This window comes from Oncorhynchus nerka, linkage group LG3 (genome assembly GCF_034236695.1).
Source record: "Oncorhynchus nerka isolate Pitt River linkage group LG3, Oner_Uvic_2.0, whole genome shotgun sequence".
Lineage (NCBI taxonomy): Eukaryota > Metazoa > Chordata > Actinopteri > Salmoniformes > Salmonidae > Oncorhynchus > Oncorhynchus nerka.
The window spans coordinates 53750022-53769629 of record NC_088398.1 but is presented as its reverse complement, the minus strand read 5'-3'; the positions used below and the strand labels follow the sequence as shown (position 1 = coordinate 53769629).

Genomic DNA, 19608 nt, shown 5'->3' with positions numbered 1-19608 from the left:
AGACACCAACACACCAACAGACACCAACACACCAACAGACAATAACACACCAACAGACACTAACATACCAACAGACACTAACACACCAACAGAGAATAACACACCAACAGAGACGAAGCACACCAACAGACACTAACATACCAACAGACACTAAACACGAACAGACACTAAACACGAACAGACACGAACACACTAACAGACACCAACAAACCAATAGACACTAACACTAACACACCAACAGACCCTAACATATTAACAGACACCAACACACTAACAAACATCAACAGACACGAACACACCAACACACTAATAGACACGGACATACCAAAAGACACTAACATACTATTAGACACTAACACACTAATAGACACTAACATACTAATAGACACTAACATACTAATAGACACTAACATACCAACACACTAATAGACACTAACATACTAATAGACACTAACATACTAATAGACACTAACACACTAATAGACACTAACATACCAACATACTAATAGACACTGACATACTAATAGACACTAACCCACTAATAGACACTAACACACTAACAAACACTAAAATACTAATAGACACTAACACACTAATAGACACTAACACACTAATAGACACTAACATACCAACATACTAATAGACACTGACATACTAATAGACACTAACATACTAATAGACACTAACCCACTAATAGACACTAACCCACTAATAGACACTAACACACTAACAAACACTAAAATACTAATAGACACTAACACACTAATAGACACTAACACACTATTAGACACTAACACACTAACAAACACTAACATACTAATAGACACAAACACACTAATAGACACTAACACACTAACATACTAACAGACACTAACATACTATTAGACACTAACATACTATTAGACACTAACACACTAATAGACACTAACACACTAATAGACACTAACACACTATTAGACACTAACACACTAATAGACACTAACATACTAATAGACACTAACACACTAATAGACACTAACACACTATTAGACACTAACACACTAATAGACACTAACACACTATTAGACACTAACACACTAACATACTAACAGACACTAACATACTATTAGACACTAACATACTATAACACACTAACATACCATTAGACACTAACATACTATTAGACACTAACACACTAACAGACACTAATATACTATTAGACACTAACATACTAACAGACACTAACACACTATTAGACACTAACACACCAACAGACACTAACATACTATTAGACACTAACATACTATTAGACACTAACACACTAATAGACACTAACACACTAATAGACACTAACACACTATTAGACACTAACACACTAATAGACACTAACATACGAATAGACACTAACACACTAATAGACACTAACACACTATTAGACGCTAACACACTAATAGACGCTAACACACTAATAGACACTAACACACTAACATACTAACAGACACTAACACACTATTAGACACTAACACACTAACAGACACTAACATACTATTAGACACTAACACACTAATAGACACTAACATACTATTAAACACTAACACACTAATAGACACTAACACACTAATAGACACTAACATACTATTAGACACTAACACACTAATAGACACTAACACACTAATAGACACTAACATACTATTAGACACTACAAACACTAACATACTAACAGACACTAACATACTATTAGACACTAACACACTAATAGACACTAACATACTATTAGACACTAACACACTAATAGACACTAACACACTAATAGACACTAACATACAATTAGACACTAACACACTAATAGACACGGACATACCAAAAGACACTAACATACTATTAGACACTAACACACTAATAGACACTAACATACTAATAGACACTAACATACTAATAGACACTAACATACCAACACACTAATAGACACTAACATACTAATAGACACTAACATACTAATAGACACTAACACACTAATAGACACTAACATACCAACATACTAATAGACACTGACATACTAATAGACACTAACATACTAATAGACATTAACCCACTAATAGACACTAACCCACTAATAGACACTAACACACTAACAAACACTAAAATACTAATAGACACTAACACACTAATAGACACTAAGACACTAACAAACACTAAAATACTAATAGACACTAACACACTAATAGACACTAACACACTAATAGACACTAACATACCAACATACTAATAGACACTGACATACTAATAGACACTAACATACTAATAGACATTAACCCACTAATAGACACTAACCCACTAATAGACACTAACACACTAACAAACACTAAAACACTAATAGACACTAACACACTATTAGACACTAACACACTAACATACTAACAGACACTAACATACTATTAGACACTAACATACTAACAGACACTAACACACTATTAGACACTAACACACTATTAGACACTAACACACTAACAGACACTAACATACTATTAGACACTAACATACTATTAGACACTAACACACTAATAGACACTAACACACTAATAGACACTAACACACTATTAGACACTAACACACTAATAGACACTAACATACTAATAGACACTAACACACTAATAGACACTAACACACTATTAGACACAAACACACTGACATACTAACAGACACTAACATACTATTAGACACTAACATACTATTACACACTAACATACTATTAGACACTAACATACTATTAGACACTAACACACTAACAGACACTAATATACTATTAGACACTAACACACTAACAGACACTAACATACTATTAGACACTAACATACTATTAGACACTAACACACTAATATACACTAACACACTAATAGACACTAACACACTATTAGACACTAACACACTAATAGACACTAACATACTAATAGACACTAACACACTAATAGACACTGACACACTATTAGACACTAACACACTAATAGACACTAACACACTAATAGACACTAACACACTAACATACTAACAGACACTAACACACTATTAGACACTAACACACTAACAGACACTAACATACTATTAGACACTAACACACTAATAGACACTAACATACTATTAGACACTAACACACTAATAGACACTAACACACTAATAGACACTAACATACTATTAGACACTAACACACTAATAGACACTAACACACTAATAGACACTAACATACTATTAGACACTAACACACTAACATACTAACAGACACTAACATACTATTAGACACTAACATACTATTACACATTAACATACTATTAGACACTAACATACTAACAGACACTAACACACTAATAGACACTAACATACTATTAGAAACTAACATACTATTAGACACTAACATACTAACAGACACTAACATACTATTAGACACTAACACACTATTAGACACTAACACACTAATAGACACTAACATACTAATAGACACTAACACACTAATAGACACTAACACACTATTAGACACTAACACACTAATAGATAACATACTAATAGACACTAACATACTATTAGACACTAACACACTAATAGACACTAACACACTAATAGACACTAACATACTATTAGACACTAACACACTATTAGACACTAACACACTAATAGACACTAACATACTATTAGACACTAACATACTATTAGACACTAACACACTAATAGACACTAACACACTAATAGACACTAACATACTATTAGACACTAACATACTATTAGACACTAACACACTAATAGACACTAACACACTAATAGACACTAACATACTATTAGACACTAACACACTAACATACTATTAGACACTAACACACTAACATACTATTAGACACTAACACACTAACATACTATTAGACACTAACACACTAATAGACACTAACATACTATTAGACACTAACACACTAATAGACACTAACACACTAATAGACACTAACATACTATTAGACACTAACACACTATTAGACACTAACACACTAATAGACACTAACATACTATTAGACACTAACATACTATTAGACACTAACACACTAATAGACACTAACATACTATTAGACACTAACACACTAACATACTATTAGACACTAACACACTATTAGACACTAACACACTAATAGACACTAACATACTATTAGACACTAACATACTATTACACACTAACATACTATTAGACACTAACATACTAACAGACACTAACACACTAATAGACACTAACATACTATTAGACACTAACATACTATTAGACACTAACATACTAACAGACACTAACATACTATTAGACACTAACATACTAACAGACACTAACATACTATTAGACACTAACACACTAATAGACACTAACATACTATTAGACACTAACACACTAATAGACACTAACACACTATTAGACACTAACATACTAACAGACACTAACATACTATTAGACACTAACATACTATTACACACTAACATACTATTAGACACTAACATACTAACAGACACTAACACACTAATAGACACTAACATACTATTAGACACTAACATACTATTAGACACTAACATACTAACAGACACTAACATACTATTAGACACTAACACACTATTAGACACTAACATACTAACAGACACTAACATACTATTAGAAAATAACACACTATTAGACACTAACATACTAACAGACACTAACACACTAATAGACACTAACACACTATTAGACACTAACATACTAACAGACACTAACACACTATTAGACACTAACATACTAACAGACACTAACATACTATTAGACACTAACATACTATTAGACACTAACATACTAACAGACACTAACATACTATTAGACACTAACACACTAACATACTATTAGACACTAACACACTATTAGACACTAACACACTAACATCCTATTAGACACTAACACACTCACACACTATTAGACACTAACACACTATTAGACACTAACACACTAATAGACACTAACACACTAACATCCTATTAGACACTAACACACTAACACACTATTAGACACTAACACACTAACATCCTATTAGACACTAACACACTAACACACTATTAGACACTAACATACTATTAGACACTAACACACTATTAGACACTAACACTAACACTATTAGACACTAACATACTAACAGACACTAACATACTATTAGACAATAACACACTAACATACTATTAGACACTAACACACTATTAGACACTAACATACTAACAGACACTAACATACTATTAGACACTAACATACTATTACACACTAACATACTATTAGACACTAACATACTATTAGACACTAACACACTAACAGACACTAATATACTATTAGACACTAACACACTAACAGACACTAACATACTATTAGACACTAACATACTATTAGACACTAACACACTAATATACACTAACACACTAATAGACACTAACACACTATTAGACACTAACACACTAATAGACACTAACATACTAATAGACACTAACACACTAATAGACACTGACACACTATTAGACACTAACACACTAATAGACACTAACACACTAATAGACACTAACACACTAACATACTAACAGACACTAACACACTATTAGACACTAACACACTAACAGACACTAACATACTATTAGACACTAACACACTAATAGACACTAACATACTATTAGACACTAACACACTAATAGACACTAACACACTAATAGACACTAACATACTATTAGACACTAACACACTAATAGACACTAACACACTAATAGACACTAACATACTATTAGACACTAACACACTAACATACTAACAGACACTAACATACTATTAGACACTAACATACTATTACACATTAACATACTATTAGACACTAACATACTAACAGACACTAACACACTAATAGACACTAACATACTATTAGAAACTAACATACTATTAGACACTAACATACTAACAGACACTAACATACTATTAGACACTAACACACTATTAGACACTAACACACTAATAGACACTAACATACTAATAGACACTAACACACTAATAGACACTAACACACTATTAGACACTAACACACTAATAGACACTAACATACTATTAGACACTAACACACTAATAGACACTAACACACTAATAGACACTAACATACTATTAGACACTAACACACTATTAGACACTAACACACTAATAGACACTAACATACTATTAGACACTAACATACTATTAGACACTAACACACTAATAGACACTAACACACTAATAGACACTAACATACTATTAGACACTAACATACTATTAGACACTAACACACTAATAGACACTAACACACTAATAGACACTAACATACTATTAGACACTAACACACTAACATACTATTAGACACTAACACACTAACATACTATTAGACACTAACACACTAACATACTATTAGACACTAACACTAATAGACACTAACATACTATTAGACACTAACACTAATAGACTAACTAGACACTAACACACTAATAGACACTAACATACTATTAGACACTAACACTATTAGACACTAACACACTATTAGACACTAACACACTAATAGACACTAACATACTATTAGACACTAACATACTATTAGACACTAACACACTAATAGACACTAACATACTATTAGACACTAACACACTAACATACTATTAGACACTAACTATTAGACACTAACACACTAATAGACACTAACATACTATTAGACACTAACATACTATTACACACTAACATACTATTAGACACTAACATACTAACAGACACTAACACACTAATAGACACTAACATACTATTAGACACTAACATACTAACAGACACTAACATACTATTAGACACTAACATACTAACAGACACTAACATACTATTAGACACTAACACACTAATAGACACTAACATACTATTAGACACTAACACACTAATAGACACTAACACACTATTAGACACTAACATACTAACAGACACTAACATACTATTAGACACTAACATACTATTACACACTAACATACTATTAGACACTAACATACTAACAGACACTAACACACTAATAGACACTAACATACTATTAGACACTAACATACTATTAGACACTAACATACTAACAGACACTAACATACTATTAGACACTAACACACTATTAGACACTAACATACTAACAGACACTAACATACTATTAGAAAATAACACACTATTAGACACTAACATACTAACAGACACTAACACACTAATAGACACTAACACACTATTAGACACTAACATACTAACAGACACTAACACACTATTAGACACTAACATACTATTAGACACTAACATACTAACAGACACTAACATACTATTAGACACACTAACATACTATTAGACACTAACACTAACACACTAACATCCTATTAGACACTAAACATCACACACTATTAGACACTAACACACTATTAGACACTAACACACTAATAGACACTAACACACTAACATCCTATTAGACACTAACATACTAACAGACACTAACACACTATTAGACACTAACACACTATTAGACACTAACACACTAATAGACACTAACACACTAACATCCTATTAGACACTAACACACTAACACACTATTAGACACTAACACACTATTAGACACTAACACACTAATAGACACTAACACACTAACATCCTATTAGACACTAACACACTAACACACTATTAGACACTAACACACTAACATCCTATTAGACACTAACACACTAACACACTATTAGACACTAACATACTATTAGACACTAACACACTATTAGACACTAACACACTAACATCCTATTAGACACTAACATACTAACAGACACTAACATACTATTAGACAATAACACACTAACATACTATTAGACACTAACACACTATTAGACACTAACATACTAACAGACACTAACATACTATTAGACACTAACATACTATTAGACACTAACACACTAATAGACACTAACACACTAATAGACACTAACATACTATTAGACACTAACACACTATTAGACACTAACACACTAATAGACACTAACATACTATTAGACACTAACATACTATTAGACACTAACACACTAATAGACACTAACATACTATTAGACACTAACACACTAACATACTATTAGACACTAACACACTATTAGACACTAACACACTAATAGACACTAACATACTATTAGACACTAACATACTATTACACACTAACATACTATTAGACACTAACATACTAACAGACACTAACACACTAATAGACACTAACATACTATTAGACACTAACATACTAACAGACACTAACATACTATTAGACACTAACAGACACTAACATACTATTAGACACTAACACACTAATAGACACTAACATACTATTAGACACTAACACACTAATAGACACTAACATACTATTAGACACTAACATACTAGACACTAACATACTATTAGACACTAACACTATTAGACTAACATACTATTAGACACTAACATACTAACAGACACTAACACACTAATAGACACTAACATACTATTAGACACTAACATACTATTAGACACTAACATACTAATAGACACTAACATACTATTAGACACTAACACACTATTAGACACTAACATACTAACAGACACTAACATACTATTAGACAATAACACACTATTAGACACTAACATACTAACAGACACTAACACACTAATAGACACTAACATACTATTAGACACTAACATACTAACAGACACTAACATACTATTAGACACTAACATACTATTAGACACTAACATACTAACAGACACTAACATACTATTAGACACTAACACACTAACATACTATTAGACACTAACACACTATTAGACACTAACACACTAACACACTATTAGACACTAACACACTAACTATTAGACACTAACATACTATTAGACACTAACACACTAATAGACACTAACATATCCTATTAGACACTAACATACTAACAGACACTAACACACCATTGACACTAACACACTATTAGACACTAACACACTAATAGACACTAAACACTAACATCCTATTAGACACTAACACACTAACACACTATTAGACACTAACACACTATTAGACACTAACACACTAATAGACACTAACACACTAACATCCTATTAGACACTAACACACTAACACACTATTAGACACTAACACACTAACATCCTATTAGACACTAACACACTAACAACTATTAGACACTAACATACTATTTAACACACTATTAGACACTAAACACTAACATCCTATTAGACACTAACATACTAACAGACACTAACATACTATTAGACAATAACACACTAACATACTATTAGACACTAACACACTATTAGACACTAACATACTAACAGACACTAACATACTATTAGACACTAACATACTAACAAACACTAACATACTAACAAACACCATCATACTAATAGACACTAACACACCATTAGACACTAATATACTAACATACACTAACATACTAACAGACAATAACATACTATTAGACATTAACATACTATTAGACACTAACATACTATTAGACACTAACACACTAACAGACACTAACATACTATTAGACACTAACACACTAATAGACACTAACACACTAATAGACACTAACATACTATTAGACACTAACATACTATTAGACACTAACACACTAATAGACACTAACATACTAACAGACACTAACATACTATTAGACACTAACATACTAACAAACACTAACATACTAACAAACACCATCATACTAATAGACACTAACACACCATTAGACACTAATATACTAACATACACTAACATACTAACAGACAATAACATACTATTAGACATTAACATACTATTAGACACTAACATACTATTAGACACTAACACACTAACAGACACTAACATACTATTAGACACTAACACACTAATAGACACTAACATACTAACAGACACTAACATACTATTAGAAAATAACACACTATTAGACACTAACATACTAACAGACACTAACACACTAATAGACACTAACATACTATTAGACACTAACACACTATTAGACACTAACATACTAACAGACACTAACATACTATTAGACACTAACATACTATTAGACACTAACATACTAACAGACACTAACATACTATTAGACACTAACACACTAACATACTATTAGACACTAACACACTATTAGACACTAACACACTAACATCCTATTAGACACTAACATACTAACAGACACTAACACACTATTAGACACTAACACACTAATAGACACTAACACACTAACATCCTATTAGACACTAACACACTAACACACTATTAGACACTAACACACTATTAGACACTAACACACTAATAGACACTAACACACTAACATCCTATTAGACACTAACATACTAACAGACACTAACACACTATTAGACACTAACACACTATTAGACACTAACACACTAATAGACACTAACACACTAACATCCTATTAGACACTAACACACTAACACACTATTAGACACTAACACACTATTAGACACTAACACACTAATAGACACTAACACACTAACATCCTATTAGACACTAACACACTAACACACTATTAGACACTAACACACTAACATCCTATTAGACACTAACACACTAACACACTATTAGACACTAACATACTATTAGACACTAACATACTAACAGACACTAACATACTATTAGACAATAACACACTAACATATTAGACACTAACACACTATTAGACACTAACATACTAACAGACACTAACATACTATTAGACACTAACATACTAACAAACACTAAACATACTAACAAACACCATCATACTAATAGAACTAACACACCATTAGACACTAATATACTAACATACACTAACATACTAACAGACAATAACATACTATTAGACATTAACATACTATTAGACACTAACATACTATTAGACACTAACACACTAACAGACACTAACATACTATTAGACACTAACACTAATAGACACTAACACACTAATAGACACTAACATACTATTAGACACTAACATACTATTAGACACTAACACACTAATAGACACTAACACACTAATAGACACTAACATACTATTAGACACTAACACACTAACAGACACTAACATACTAATAGACACTAACACACTAACAGACACTAACATACTATTAGACACTAACACACTAACAGACACTAACATACTATTAGACACTAACACACTAATAGACACTAACATACTATTAGACACTAACACACTAATAGACACTAACATAATTAGACACTAACACACTAATAGACACTAACACACTATTAGACACTAAGACACTAACATACTATTAGACACTAACACACTATTAGACACTAACATACTATTAGACACTAAACACTATTAGACTAACATACTAACAGACACTAACACACTAATAGACACTAACATACTATTAGACACTAACACACTAATAGACACTAACACACTATTAGACACTAACACACTAACATACTATTAGACACTAACACACTATTAGACATACTATTACATTAACATACTATTAGACACTAACATACTAACAGACACTAACACACTAATAGACACTAACATACTATTAGACACTAACATACTATTAGACACTAACATACTAACAGACACTAACATACTATTAGACACTAACACACTATTAGACACTAACACACTAATAGACACTAACATACTAATAGACACTAACACACATTAGACATATACACTAACACACTAACATACTAACAGACACTAACACACTAATAGACATTAACATACTATTAGACACTAACATACTATTAGACACTAACACACTAACAGACACTAACATACTATTAGACACTAACACACTAATAGACACTAACATACTAACAGACACTAACATACTATTAGAAAATAACACACTATTAGACACTAACATACTAACAGACACTAACACACTAATAGACACTAACATACTATTAGACACTAACACACTATTAGACACTAACATACTAACAGACACTAACATACTATTAGACACTAACATACTATTAGACACTAACATACTAACAGACACTAACATACTATTAGACACTAACACACTAACATACTATTAGACACTAACACACTATTAGACACTAACACACTAACATCCTATTAGACACTAACATACTAACAGACACTAACACACTATTAGACACTAACACACTAATAGACACTAACACACTAACATCCTATTAGACACTAACACACTAACACACTATTAGACACTAACACACTATTAGACACTAACACACTAATAGACACTAACACACTAACATCCTATTAGACACTAACATACTAACAGACACTAACACACTATTAGACACTAACACACTATTAGACACTAACACACTAATAGACACTAAACACTAACATCCTATTAGACACTAACACACTAACACACTATTAGACACCAACACACTATTAGACACTAACACACTAATAGACACTAACACACTAACATCCTATTAGACACTAACACACTAACACACTATTAGACACTAACACACTAACATCCTATTAGACACTAACACACTAACACACTATTAGACACTAACATACTATTAGACACTAACATACTAACAGACACTAACATACTATTAGACAATAACACACTAACATACTATTAGACACTAACACACTATTAGACACTAACATACTAACAGACACTAACATACTATTAGACACTAACATACTAACAAACACTAACATACTAATAGAACAAACACACTAATATACTAACATAGACACTAACATACTATTAGACACTAACATACTAACAGACACTAACATACTAACAGACAATAACATACTATTAGACACTAACATACTATTAGAAAATAACACACTATTAGACACTAACATACTAACAGACACTAACACACTAATAGACACTAACATACTATTAGACACTAACACACTATTAGACACTAACATACTAACAGACACTAACATACTATTAGACACTAACATACTATTAGACACTAACATACTAACAGACACTAACATACTATTAGACACTAACACACTAACATACTATTAGACACTATTAGACACTAAACATAACATCCTATTAGACACTAACACACTAACAGACACTAACACACTATTAGACACTAACACACTAATAGACACTAACACACTAACATCCTATTAGACACTAAACATAACACACTATTAGACACTAACACACTATTAGACACTAACACACTAATAGACACTAACACACTAACATCCTATTAGACACTAACATACTAACAGACACTAACACACTATTAGACACTAACACACTATTAGACACTAACACACTAATAGACACTAACACACTAACATCCTATTAGACACTAACACACTAACACACTATTAGACACTAACACACTATTAGACACTAACACACTAATAGACACTAACACACTAACATCCTATTAGACACTAACACACTAACACACTATTAGACACTAACACACTAACATCCTATTAGACACTAACACACTAACACACTATTAGACACTAACATACTATTAGACACTAACATACTAACAGACACTAACATACTATTAGACAATAACACACTAACATACTATTAGACACTAACACACTATTAGACACTAACATACTAACAGACACTAACATACTATTAGACACTAACATACTAACAAACACTAACATACTAACAAACACCATCATACTAATAGACACTAACACACCATTAGACACTAATATACTAACATACACTAACATACTAACAGACAATAACATACTATTAGACATTAACATACTATTAGACACTAACATACTATTAGACACTAACACACTAACAGACACTAACATACTATTAGACACTAACACACTAATAGACACTAACACACTAATAGACACTAACATACTATTAGACACTAACATACTATTAGACACTAACACACTAATAGACACTAACACACTAATAGACACTAACATACTATTAGACACTAACACACTAACAGACACTAACATACTAATAGACACTAACACACTAACAGACACTAACATACTATTAGACACTAACACACTAACAGACACTAACATACTATTAGACACTAACACATTAATAGACACTAACATACTATTAGACACTAACACACTAATAGACACTAACACACTATTAGACACTAACACACTAACATACTATTAGACACTAACACACTATTAGACACTAACACACTAACATACTATTAGACACTAACACACTATTAGACACTAACATACTAACAGACACTAACACACTAATAGACACTAACATACTATTAGACACTAACACACTAATAGACACTAACACACTATTAGACACTAACACACTAACATACTATTAGACACTAACACACTATTAGACACTAACATACTATTACACATTAACATACTATTAGACACTAACATACTAACAGACACTAACACACTAATAGACACTAACATACTATTAGACACTAACATACTATTAGACACTAACATACTAACAGACACTAACATACTATTAGACACTAACACACTATTAGACACTAACACACTAATAGACACTAACATACTAATAGACACTAACACACTAATAGACACTAACACACTATTAGACACTAACACACTAATAGACACTAACATACTATTAGACACTAACACACTAATAGACACTAACACACTAATAGACACTAACATACTATTAGACACTAACACACTAACAGACACTAACATACTATTAGACACTAACATACTAACAAACACTAACATACTAACAAACACCATCATACTAATAGACACTAACACACCATTAGACACTAATATACTAACATACACTAACATACTAACAGACAATAACATACTATTAGACATTAACATACTATTAGACACTAACATACTATTAGACACTAACACACTAATAGACACTAACATACTATTAGACACTAACACACTAATAGACACTAACACACTAATAGACACTAACATACTATTAGACACTAACACACTAACAGACACTAACATACTATTAGACACTAACACACTAATAGACACTAACATACTATTAGACACTAACACACTAACAGACACTAACATACTATTAGACACTAACACACTAACATACTAACATACACTAACATACTATTAGACACTAACACACTATTAGACACTAACATACTATTAGACACTAACATACTACTAGACACTAACATACTATTAGACACTAACACACTAACATACTAACAGACACTAACATACTAACAGACACTAACATACTATTAGACAATAACACACTAACATACTATTAGACACTAACACACTAACACACTATTAGACACTAACATACTAACATACTATTAGACACTAACATACTAACAGACACTAACATACTAACAAACACTAACATACTATTAGACACTAACACACTAACAGACACTAACATACTATTAGACACTAACACACTAATAGACACTAACATACTATTAGACACTAACACACTAACAGACACTAACATACTATTAGACACTAACACACTAACAGACACTAACATACTAATAGACACTAACACACTAATAGACACTAACATACTATTAGACACTAACACACTAACAGACACTAACATACTATTAGACACTAACACACTAATAGACACTAACACACTAATAGACACTAACATACTATTAGACACTAACACACTAACAGACACTAACATACTATTAGACACTAACACACTAACATACTAACATACACTAACATACTATTAGACACTAACACACTATTAGACACTAACATACTATTAGACACTAACATACTACTAGACACTAACATACTATTAGACACTAACACACTAACATACTATCAGACACTAACATACTATTAGACAATAACACACTAACATACTATTAGACACTAACACACTAACACACTATTAGACACTAACATACTAACATACTATTAGACACTAACATACTAACAGACACTAACATACTAACAAACACTAACATACTATTAGACACTAACACACTAACATACTATTAGACACTAACATACTAACAGACACTAATATACTAACAGACACTAACATACTATTAGACAATAACACACTAACATACTATTAGACACTAACACACTAACACACTATTAGACACTAACATACTATTAGACACTAACATACTAACAGACACTAACATACTAACATACTATTAGACACTAACATACTAACAAACACTAACATACTATTAGACACTAACACACTAACAGACACTAACATACTATTAGACACTAACACACTAATAGACACTAACATACTATTAGACACTAACACACTATTAGACACTAACACACTAACATACTAACAGACACTAACATACTATTAAACACTAACATACTATTACACACTAACATACTATTAGACACTAACATACTAACAGACACTAACACACTAATAGACACTAACATACTATTAGACACTAACATACTACTAGACACTAACATACTATTAGACACTAACACACTAACATACTAACAGACGCTAACATACTATTAGACACTAACATACTATTAGAACCTAACATACTAACAGACACTAACATACTAACAGACACTAACATACTATTAGACAATAACACACTAACATACTATTAGACACTAACACACTAACACACTATTAGACACTAACATACTAACATACTATTAGACACTAACATACTAACAGACACTAACATACTAACAAACACTAACATACTAACAGACACTAACATACTAATAGACACTAACACACTAACAAACACCATCATACTAATATACACTAACACACCATTAGACACTAATATACTAACATACACTAACATACTATTAGACACTAACACACTAACATACTATTAGACACTAACATACTAACATACACTAACATACTATTAGACAATAACACACTAACAGACACTAACATACTATTAGACACTAACATACTATTAGACACTAACATACTATTAGACACTAACACACTAACATACCTTTAGACACTAACACACTATTAGACAATAACACACTAACATACTATTAGACACTAACACACTAACACACTAACATACTATTAGACACTAACACACTAACACACTATTAGACACTAACATACTAACATACTATTAGACACTAACATACTAACAGACACTAACATACTAACAAACACTAACATACTAACAGACACTAACATACTAATAGACACTAACACACTAACAAACACCATCATACTAATATACACTAACACACCATTAGACACTAATATACTAACATACACTAACATACTATTAGACACTAACACACTAACATACTATTAGACACTAACATACTAACATACACTAACATACTATTAGACAATAACACACTAACAGACACTAACATACTATTAGACACTAACATACTATTAGACACTAACATACTATTAGACACTAACACACTAACATACCTTTAGACACTAACACACTATTAGACAATAACACACTAACATACTATTAGACACTAACACACTAACACACTAACATACTATTAGACACTAACACACTAACACACTAACATACTATTAGACACTAACACACTAACACACTAACATACTATTAGACACTAACACACTAACACACTAACATACTATTAGACACTAACACACTAACATACTATTAGACACTAACACACTAACATACTATTAGACACTAACATACACTAACATACACTAACATACTATTAGACACTAACATACTAACAAACACTAACATACTAACAAACACTAACATACTAACAGACACTAACATACTAATAGACACTAACACACCATTAGACACTAATATACTAACAGACACTAACATACTAACAGACACTAACATACTATTAGACATTAACATACTATTAGACACTAACACACTAACATACTATTAGACACTAACACACTAACAGACACTAACATACTATTAGACACTAACACACTAATAGACACTAACACACTATTAGACACTAACACACTAACATACTAACAGACACTAACATACTATTAGACATTAACATACTATTAGACACTAACATACTATTAGACACTAACACACTAATAGACACTAACATACTATTAGACACTAACATACTAATAGACACTGACACACTATTAGACACTAACACACTAATAGACACTAACACACTAACAGACACTAACATACTATTAGACACTAACATACTATTAGACACTAACACACTAACACACTAATAGACACTAACATACTATTAGACACTAACATACTATTAGACACTAACACACTATTAGACACTAACACACTAACATACTAACAGACACTAACATACTAACAGACACTAACATACTAATAGACACTAACATACTATTAGACACTAACATACTATTAGACACTAACATACTAACATAGTATTAGACACTAACACACTATTAGACACTAACACACTATTAGACACTAACACACTAACATACTAACAGACACTAACATACTAACAGACACTAACATACTAATAGACACTAACATACTATTAGACACTAACATACTATTAGACACTAACATACTAACATACTATTAGACACTAACACATTAACATACTATTAGACACCAACACACTAACAAACACTAACATACTAATAGACACCAATACACACCAACACACTAACAAACACTAACATACCAATGGACACTAACACACTTAAATACTAATAGACACTAACACACTAACAAACACTGGCATACTAATAGACACTAACATACTAATAGACACTAACATACTAAGACACTAACACACTAACATACTAATAGACACTAACATACTAATAGACACTAACACACTAACAAACATTAACAAACGAACAAACACTAACTAATATTCAAACGAGAACTATGAAGGTCGAAGTGGAGAAGGGTTCCATGTGAACAGCAGTTGAACATGGTTCAGTCGGTCCTAAGAGATGGGCGAACACCGTTCCTAAGGGAGGGGCAATGGCCTCCGTCACCCCTGGCCGATCGAAAGGGAGTCGGCATCAGATCCACGAATCCGGAGTCGTGGAGATGGGCGCCGCGAGGCATCCAGTGCGGTAACGCGATCGATCCCGGAGAAGCTGGCAGGATCCCCGGGGAGAGTTCTCTTTTCTTTGTGAAGGGCAGGGTGCCCTGGAATGGGTTCGCCCCGAGAGAGGGGCCCAAGCCCTGGAAAGCATCGCTGTTCGGGCGGTGTCTGGTGAGCTCTCGCTGGCCCTTGAAAATCTGGGGGAGACTGTGTAAATCTCGCACTGGGCCGTACCCATATCTGCAGCAGGTCTCGATCTATAATCCCAGATAAATAGCGAAGCGATCAAATACATTACAAGAACGGGGAACAATATATAACCGTAAATAGAACCGGTTGCCGGTCGGAAGGTCACTAAACAAAAGCAGATTGGAAGGCCATCGAGCGAAATAGACCAAAGAAAAGCGGGTAAACGAAGCGAGACTCTACGACTCTCCGAAAATGGGATAGGCTCCTCCTTTCCCTCGGTATGGGGTTCTGATTCGGGAGGGTGGCTTCGGACCGAGCCCAGTTCCGAGC

General features: G+C 32.2%; 1 protein-coding gene across 4 annotated transcripts in view; it reads right to left on the bottom strand.

Annotated features, from left to right (window-relative positions):
- Nucleotides 1-19608, bottom strand: part of sema5ba (sema domain, seven thrombospondin repeats (type 1 and type 1-like), transmembrane domain (TM) and short cytoplasmic domain, (semaphorin) 5Ba) — a 233209-nt gene that overhangs the window by 23969 nt on the left and 189632 nt on the right. The gene's annotated exons all lie outside the window — the stretch shown is intronic.